This window comes from Lactuca serriola, chromosome 6, assembly GCF_051521515.1.
Source record: "Lactuca serriola cultivar US96UC23 chromosome 6, Lser_US96UC23_V15, whole genome shotgun sequence".
Taxonomy (NCBI): Eukaryota; Viridiplantae; Streptophyta; class Magnoliopsida; order Asterales; family Asteraceae; genus Lactuca; species Lactuca serriola.
The window spans coordinates 35,452,631-35,463,046 of NC_136413.1; positions in this window are offsets into that span (position 1 = coordinate 35,452,631).

The following is a 10,416-nucleotide window of genomic DNA, read 5'->3' on the forward strand; positions in this document are numbered from 1 at the left end:
ACGAGCATACAAAACAGTTAAGCCTTGGTAGAAGGCTACTTTAATAGAAAATATAGGTTTTTCTGAGAGATTCAAACTTTTACAAACACTTACATACATTTTACAAACTTATACTTGAGACACGTTCAAACGTTTTGATAACAAACATCGACACTAAAATACTTATGAACTCACCAGCTTAATGCTGATAAACTCTTTCAAAATAACTTGTATTCTCAGGTCATCAGTAGATAGGTACCGATGCCAGCTTTTGAGAAGATGGAGCGCATTCAAGACTCGTCATATTATTTTGATTTACATTATATTTTTGGTGTCTAAAATTGTACAGAACACGCTTGTATTAAAATTATATATTTAATGCAATGGATGATGTTGTTTGCTTATTTACATTTACTATGTTGTGATACTGTACATGACGTCCTCCGCCCCAGAACCTTTCCGCCGTTCTTGGTTTTGGGGTGTGACAGCATGAGACTATAGTGGTACAAACTGGATAACACTTGATAGAATATTAGAAATAACAAATAATAAGAACCCAAGAAATATAAGCATGATATATGGTTGAGGTACACGAGGTATACTGAAACCATGTATGATAGATATATTTGACTAGGACCGCAAGGAGACCAGAGGCGGTCTACGGTACCTATCAATTCAAGAAGAATTGTGGATCCGGATTCATCATCCCTAACATTTGAAGAAAACTATTGAGTGTTGATGCATCAAGTGCTTTTGTAAGCACGTCCGCAATCTCTTCGTTAGATGGAACAAAAATTAGTTCAATGTTACCTTTCAGTATATGATCTTTGATGAAATGGTATCGAAGTTCAATGTGTTTCATCTTTGAATGGTGGATAGGATTTTGAGAAATCGCTATCGCACTCTCTGAATCACAATAAATCAGTATCCGCAACATTCTGTATTCGTTGTCCATCAGTTGGGTTTCATCCAGAGAACTTGAGAACAATAACTCGTTGTTGCCACGTACTCGGATTCTGCGGTAGACGAAGAAACACAATTTTGTTTCCATGAAGACTAGCTTACCAGTCTTCCTCCAAGAAATTGACAGCCACCGGAGGTACTTTTCCTATCCAATATGCATCTAACATGATCCGCATCTGTAAAGGCTTGAAGGCTGAATTTGTTCCCTACAGGATACCATAGACCTAGAGCTTTGCTTCCTTTTAAGTATCTGAAGATCTGTTTGATTGTGGTTAAGTGCGATACTTTGGGGTTGACTTGATACCTGGCACATAAGCCTGTTGCGAAGACAATTTCTAGTCTGCTTGCGGTGAGGTATATCAACGAACCAATAATTCCTCTATAAGTCATGTGATCTATTGATTCTCCGGAAGGATCAGCAGAGATCTTATATCCGAAGGCCATAGGAACCTTGGCTGAGGAACAATTATCCAATGAGTATTTTTTTCAGCAGTTCTTAGGTATATTTTTCTTGATAAATGAATATCCCTTGAGGGACTTGTTTCACTTGGAGTCCTAGAAAGAAGTTAATCTCTCTATTCATGCTCATTTGGAACTTCTTGGTCATGATCAATGCAAATTCATCCACCATACCTTGATCTGTTGACCCAAAAATGATATCATCCACATAAATTTGTACAAGCATAAGGTGGTTACCATTTACCTTTCAAAACAATGTGGGGTAAATCGCTCCTCTTTTGTATCCTGACATGACAAGAAACTCAGAGAGAGTCTCATACCATGCCCTCGGGGCTTGCTTAAGACCATAAACTGCTTTCTCAAGCTTGAAACGATAATCTGGGAATTCTAAACTTTCAAATCTTGGAGGTTGTTGCAAATAAACTTCTTCTTTCAATTCACCATTCATGAAAGCGCTTTTTACATCCATTTGATGTACTCTGATATTTTTGTGTGCTGCATACGCTAAGAAGATGCGTATTGATTCCATTCTGGATACAGGGGAATATGTTTCATCGTAGTCAACACCTTGTAATTGACTATACCCCATAGCAACTAACCTTGCTTTGTTACGAACGACCGCACCAGATTCATTGAGTTTGTTTTTGTACACCCATATTGTTCCAATAATAGTGTGTCCTTTAGGCTTCGAAATGAGTTTCCATGGTTTGTTTCTTTCAAATTCTGCTAATTCTTCTTGCATGACAGAGATCCAGTCAGGCTCCAGAAGTGCTTCCTTTATAGATCGAGGCTCGACTGCGGACATAAAAGTTGCATAGTGGCAGTGGTCCGTAAGATCATGAGAAGATCGAGTTTGTACTCCTGCCGATGGGTTTCCAATGATTTGACCCGGAGGGTGTTATTTTGTCCAGACATGTATCCAGGGTTGTTGATGATCAAGAATTACGGTGGAAGGGATGTCAACAACGTCAGAGGATTTTGTAGTTGAAGAAGGCAGTTCCCCCTCAACTTGTTAGTAGCATGTAGAGGTGCCTTGGACTTGGACTGAAGGAGTAGGATCATAATGAGGTTCCCCCTGGATTGCAGATGGGAGTTCCGTTTGAACCGAAGATGGTTCCCCCTGGGATAAAGAATGTGTGATGACTCTTGAGTCAGTTCTTTTGTCAATATTTTCTTCTTCATCTGAATCAAAGGATGATGGATTAGAGTCTCTTCGGATGGAAACGGGAGTTGCGTCTTCAAGCACCTTAACCTCGATGGTTGTTATAAAAACTGGAGTAATGCTTTCCCCCTCAACCGGCGAGGTGGAAGTTCCAAGAGACAAGTCATCGGATATGGACGGTCCAGAAACTTCAGCGTGTTGTTGTTGAGCTTCCGGGGACACAAGGATTTCGGACAGTTGAGCAGTCTCTACGGGGTCAAAGAGGTTGTCATAATTAACTTCAATTATGTTGAGAGGGCCCGAAGAGGCTGGGATATCACTTTCCAGTATTTCTTTTGTTTCACTTGAAGGAGTAGTGTTGCAGACATAATAGTCATCAAATTTGACATCGAAGCTTTCAACTATTAGCCGCGTGCATCTGATAAGAACTCTATAAGCCACCTTGTTTGTTGAGTAACCAAGGAATATGCCTTCATCTGACTTCGGTGCAAATTTGTTAAGATGATCCTTGTTATTGATCACAAAACATTGACACCCAAATATGTGAAATAATCGGACATTCGGTTTACGATTGTTGGGGCCCTCATAAGGTGTTTTGTTGAGACGCTTGCATAAAATGCTTCAATTTTGGACAAAGCATGTCGTTGCACTGCTTCAGCCCATAAATATAGAGGAAGGTTTGCAATGTTTAACATAGATCTAGCTGCTTCTACCAGAGTGCGGTTCCTTCGCTCTATTACTCCGTTTTGCTGCGGTGTGTAGGGAGCAGAGAAGTTGTAACTGGTGCCTTTGGAAACCAGGAAACTATCCAAGAGATAATTAGTGAACTCAGTTCTGTTGTCACTATGGATTCTGCGAATTGGGAGCTTGATCTGGAGTTCAATTTCTTTTATGAAGTTTATTAGAACCTACGGTCTTTCAGACTTGAGTCTCAAGAAATAGACCCATGTGAAACGAGTGAAGTCATCAACTATAACCAGTATGTACTTTTTGTGATGGAGACTGGCTACGGTTGACGACCGCAGAGATCAATATGCAGCAGCTCTAGAGGTTCTGAAATTGATGAATCAATGACCAGTAGGTGACTTCCCTTAGATTGTTTTCCACACTCACAAGCAGGGCAAAGTGTTTCATTGTTGTACTTCAGAATTGGGAGGCCTCAGACGAGTTCTTCAGTGACAAGGTTGTTAATGTACCAAAAGTTCAGATGCGCCAGCTTGTGATTCCACAACCAGCTAACTTCGGATACGACTTTGGATATAAAACATAGCTGCGGTTTCCCTATGATCAATGAGACATCCAAAGGGTACATGGTCCCTTTGGATTTGGATTTGATCAAATAGGTGCTTCTATCACTTGTCATGATGTAGCAGAATTCATTATCAAACTCAACCCGATGACCTGCTTTGCATAGTTACCCTACACTGCTGAGATTGTGTTTGAGACCTTCTAAATAAGCAACCTTTTGAATAGAGAAGTTCAGTGTAGTAAGCACACCATAACCTCGAATTATTCCATTCACATTGTTGTCGAATGAGATATTTCCACCATTGCATATTGGCCTGAAATCTCGAAGGTATTCTAACCTTCCAGTCATGTGCAAGGAGCAGACACTGTCTATTAACCACTCCTCTTCTTGATCCTCCTTGCACATTGCCTGGAAATTACACGGTTAGTTTGGGCACCCAAACAAGTTTGGAGCCCGAGGCGACTGATGGATTTTTCATAAATGCATGAACCGAGGTTGCAGGGACAGATTTGAAGTAAATCTTGAGACCTAGACTTGGGTGTTTGTGAACCTTTGGAGTGTTTTTGGATTTAATATATTTACTATGATTTTGATAGGTGCAAGACTTGACTTGAGATAACCCCTTTTGAGTATAAAAGCCAGATGATAGGTTTTCTCATTCATCCAGACACTATGCTTGGTCAGCTATTCGGACGGTGTAGGGTGAGTCTTGTGACCAATTCAAGAATGAGATTTGACATAGATACCCTTGGGATTTGAAAAAGTGTGAGTACCTGCAAATCTCCTAGATTGTGTTTTTCTGAAAAGTTGAGGTATCTTGAAATGTGTTGGAGTTGGTAAAATCCCTTTCCATTTTGGGTTGTCTAAGGAATAGATCTGAAAACCATTACTTTGAAAAGACTTTACTCGCTTTTGATTCTTGTCAGAAGAGTCTGAAAAGGTTTTTGAAACCGTACATTCCTTTTTGGTTGATTACTTGACTGCAGAGTTCTTCGAAAAGTAATTTGAGAAAACAAATTTTTCTGGACTCTTATGTTTTGAAATTCTGGCATGTCTTTTTTTTTTTGAAAATATTTCCCGCTTTTTATTACGAGATCTAAGTTCTTACTTTAGATCCAGTTTTGCCTGAGTTTTTGGAGAACCGCAATAATTGATGTTCAAATGCGGTTTCCTGGTAACCTTTGATTGTTTTTGAAATCGTGGACTTGAGTCATCTGAACTAGAAGGTTCAAGACTATGAGAGCATTGACCGTATTCAAAATTATCTATGGGTAATTCATGAAGGATTGGCTGAATGTTCATAGTACTCTTGACTTCGGTTTGAGGTAGAGAAGATTGGACTACCGCAGAGTAAGTCAGAAATGGTTCTTTGGTGGGGCACATTATGGATAGTAATTCCGGGTCAATACTGCGGTCAATTGGATAGTGTACAAGTGTGTCGGGTCTTTCCACAAGCATTTCTTCATCGACAACTGATGAGGCCTGGGAGTTGGGATAAATTGTGCCAATGATTGGAATTTGATCACATGGGTGATCCGAGGTTTCAAGAAGAATTTCCTCGATGACACAATTATTATTCAGGTTGTGAAGTCTACCGAAGTGGGCTCTAATGTCTTTGGGAAAAGTCTTGTCATTTATAGGGAAGTGAAACTCTCAGTCAGGAGGGAAATAGAGACGGTCCTTGTAAAACCGGTGTGATGAGTCCTTTGCGGTGGAGTACCCATTGGACCAACCCCAATTGTACGTATTGTCAATGGTTCCACTATTTACAAGATTTTCAATGGCCTCGATTTCATTAAACAATTTTTCAATTAACAAGTTCAAACATACAATTTCTTTTTGTGCTAAATCCCTCTGATCATATAACATTTTTGCATCCTTTCCTAATCCTAAGTCTTTTTCTAGCATAGCCACTTTGAGTCTTTTGTCTGCTAGACATCCTCTAACATGGAACATTTCTTGGGACGCTATGTTCTTCTCATCTAGGGCTTTGTTATAGTCTGAAAAGACGGCAACACAGGTGTCATTAAGGTTGTCAAGGAATGGTTGACAATCATGCATGCTATAATTAAGAGTTTAAATCATAAGCTTTACATGTTCGACTATGCTCAGAGTTCCGTCCTTGGCCATATAGCAGTAGTTCTTTTCAAGCTTGGTCGATCCATCTTTGTCCGCAGTGGCCATCATGCAAATCTTTCCCTTTCCCTTGATGTTGAAGTCTTCATCCTCATCACCCGAAGACCATAATTGATGATCACGTTTCATCTGAGCCACATATGCCCTACCCTTTTCTTTTTCATCCATCTCATGTGCCATTCGGAGATAAAAGGCTTTGTCCTTCACAATATTTTCTTTACAGTCCTTAGCAAAATGATTCTCTTTGTTGCACTTATGACAAATGACAACATCTTCTTTAACTTCGGTCGAAGAACCGGAGTCGGTTGGCTTAGCAGGTTGCGGTATTTCCTTGGCTTGATGAGAGTTTATAGGTTACGGAGATTGATGAGGGTGTTTTAGGTATCGAGGGTTATTGTTTTGAGGGTTAAAGTTTCGGTTAAAGGGAGGTTTAGTGAACTGCTGATTTTTGCAAAAGGAGGTTGGAGGTAATCGATTGAACTGCTAACTAACAAGAGCAATGGCATTTTGGAATGCTTCTTCATCATCATACTCAGTGTTAGCCTCATAAGACTGCGATGGGTTTTCATAAGAGAGAGAGTAGGATTGCGGGGTTATGTTTTGCGGAGTCTGGGCCATGAGAGCAAGTGGCCCTCTAAAGTCAGCACAATCTTTGAGCACAATTGATTTTTGTGCTTGGAGTTCTCCGTAAAGCTTGAAAAAAGAGAGTGTGAGTGAATCTTCCTGTCACTTTGGACTATCATCTTTGTTGTAGTCCAATGTTTACCTAAACCATTGAGAAATTGAAGAGTGGTTTCATGGTTGCTGCGAATAGTGCCAGCGTTTGACAACTTGGTAACAATGAGGTTGAATCTCTTGAAAGAGTCCTCAAGACTTTCACCCGCATGAGCTTTGAAATTATTGAACTCGTTGAGTGCGGTGGTGTGCTTCTTATCTTGTGCCTGCTCAAAACCTTCATACAAGTTCTTGAGAACACCCCAGATCTCTTTTGCATATTTGCAATTGATGATAATGTCGAAGTTGTCAGGAGCAACTCCGCAGGACATTTCATAAAAGGCAATTGCATCATTTTCCATTTTATCGAGATCATCCTTAGTGGGACGATTCAAAGCAGGTTGGCCTTGACCAAGTCTGGCTTGAGCACTGTCAATTTGAACTAGAGTAAGAATAGGGACATGAGGTCCTTCTTCTACAGATCTCCATACATCTCGTCCAAGTCTTCTTAAATATCTCTCCATTATTTGGCACCAGTGATGATACTCATTTACCATCAATCTTGGAGCTCTATTCGAACCTCCAACACTGTTGGAAACATTGAGTCATAATGCTTGTGCCATATTTCCTTGTTTTGAAAAGATTTTGTAGTTTTTTTGTTTTTTATTTAAAAGAGAAATGAGCTTCAGTGGTATAGAAGGTCTTTTAAAATTAGCGTTCTTCTTCAAAAAGCAACCACTTTGGCTCTGATATCAATTGTTGAGAGAAAAACTTGAGAAACACACTTGAACAAACGTTAGAACAAGTTATATAAGTTTAACTCAAAGGATCATAAATCTCAACAATAAGAATAAGTTAGAGTTAGAGAGTTAGATAATTAGATGCGGAAATATAAGGAAATATAAATGACAACAAGTATTATATCAAGTAAACACCTAAGTTGATTCGTAACAAGGATTGCAATCAAACCAAGTTAATAAGTGTGATCAGCTTAACGTGATTATGTCAAGAGTGACTTGCTCCAAGGAGAGATTATGATCTTTAGATACGAGATTTAAGTTCAGTAAGATTTTAATAGTAAAAGAGTAATGAGACACAAGATAAGATGAGTGATAGATGTGTATTGCAAACTGAAGCGGGAGGCTCTAGTTATAGAGCTCCACAGACATTACAGTGAAATAAGCAAAGAAAAAGAAGTGTCCATGCAAGGCACACTGGACAATACAAAGTAAGTATATAACTTAAAAATGCTAAGTATTTATTCTGAAAGAAGGTTGCGGATGACATCTTTACTTCTAGTTACGGTAGAGGCAACAACATTGAGGTAGAGTGGAGACTTCAGATGGAGGTTCAAGAGGGTCACTTCTTGCTTCCACAATCTATAATCTCTTTTACTCATATTTGAGATCTAGACTTCAACTCATATCCTTAACCATAAAGTTTCTAACTTTATGGTATAGCATGGCTAGAAAGTACCAAATAACAAAAACCCTAACTACTTAACCCATTAAGACCTTGTAAGCCATGCATGGAAGGAAACTAACAATCAAGATTACATTTTAATGGTTCCAAATGCTCCAAAACGTTTGAAAGGATAACTTATATGGATTAGAGTAATCCATACTCATAATACCAAGCTTATGGAACTAAAAGAATACCATTTCATGACTAAACAAGATCTAATCAACATTTAACCAAGTCCATAGCTTTTTACCTCCAAATGATGATGTGATTCTGGATCCAAAGTGTCCCACTTCTATAAGATGGTCTTCTATTCTTCCTTCCTCCTTCAAGGTCGCCAAAATACACTAAAAAGGATCACAAATGATCTCAAATGGATTAGGGTTTGCAAAAAGGGTCGAAATGAGGTTTGAGGATGATGGAAGGGACGAGACTTAGGACTTAAGGATGTTTAAATAGGGTATAAACCCTAAAAATTAGGGTTTGATGTTCTAGCGTGTACGCCCAACGTTTGTGAGCTCCGCCCATTATTTACAAAAATGCCATTGTGGGCCATTTTGCAACACTTCTCATACACAAGGGCTAAAATAAAAGTAATCTTCATACTTAGCGTTAAAATTAGAAATACTTCATCATCAGGATATTACAAGATACGTGAAGATCTTGCCATCGAATAGATAGCCAACTGTATTTATCTCTCACTTGCTTGTTATACTACATCAAAAGAAGAAAAAAACAAAGTTTTGTCAATGTTTACATGATATTAAGGATCTATCAACTTATTATGCAAACATTAAAAGATTTTTGTCGATGAAAGACTATAAATTGCTTGGTGTGCAATTTGTGGAATTTTACAAGATGATATCTGACATTCTATCACAAATCATTGTTTGTTTTTTAACAACATTCACTCAAAGGATATTGATGTAGAATATTTGGATCAATGGGAGAAAGACGTTTATGTTACACCTTGTGAACTAGAGATGCATTTTCCACCCTCATTTTTTGATATAATGGTTCACCTAATATCTCATATCATGCAAGAGATTAAGGCTTGTGGTCTTGTAATCCTACACTACATATAGCTTTTTAAAAGGTATATGGATATCCTCAAAGGTTATGTTAGAAACCGTAATCGGTCTGAGGGGAGTATTGTTGAAGGGTATACTTCTAAAAAGGTGATTGAGTTCTGCCAAGGTAATCCTACTAATAATATATTATACTTATAATAATTTACAATATATTACATGTAATATAATAATTTGCTTTTTATACTCTATATGAAAGATTTCAAAAGTGTTGGTGTTCCTATAACTCGTCATTCGGGTCGACTTGAAGGTAAGGGAGGAGTCGATTTGAAAATAACCATTCCAACTCATGAAGAGTTACAAGTTGCAAATTTAGTGGTCCTAAAACACCTTAAATGTCTTACTCAATATGTTGATAAATACATTGACATGTTAAAGTCGAAATACCCTGGTAAGGAACACATGTGGTACATAAACAATCATAACGAATAGTTTTCGAGATGGCTGAACAAGAAGGTAGCAGAAAATAATGTTGATGAAAATGTGAAAATGTTGGGACATGGGCTAGATTGTAGAGTTAAATCTTATCAATGGCACAACATTAACGATTATACGTTTTACACCAAAGATCAAGATTAAAAAAGTACAATGCAGAATAGTGGAGTTACAATGATAGCATCAACTACCGAACTCGACAAACGGGATCATGATACTTTGATAAGAATAGCCAAAGATTCTTCTTACGGTGTTATACAAAAAAAATTAGGATTTGAACTATTATGACTTCGTTATTCTTGTGTTCAAATGTAGTGAATAACCATAAATATGTTCTAGTTGACAAAGATGATTTTACACTTGTCGGCCTTACAACTAATGGTTATGCATCTGAACCATCCGTTCTCGTAAAACATGTCACACAAGTTTTCTTTATCAAATACCAGAGGAAACAAAAAGAGCACACCATCTTGCAAGGTAAACAACATATTCTTGGTGTTGATAATGTTGTTGACGAGGAAGAATACGACCATATTAAGGATCTACCACCATTTCCGTGCGTTATTGAACCGGGTAATTACGATAATATTGAACGGACAACATTCGTACGATCTAACATCGAAGGGAAATATGTTGATTAAGTGTGTGAATGATTTTTTTTGCATTTTTATTACTATGGTTACATGATTCTTGTATGAAAAACTATCCATTGATAGATTACTAACAATACTGTCCTTTTCTTTTGATAATTACAATGTTTCTATAATACT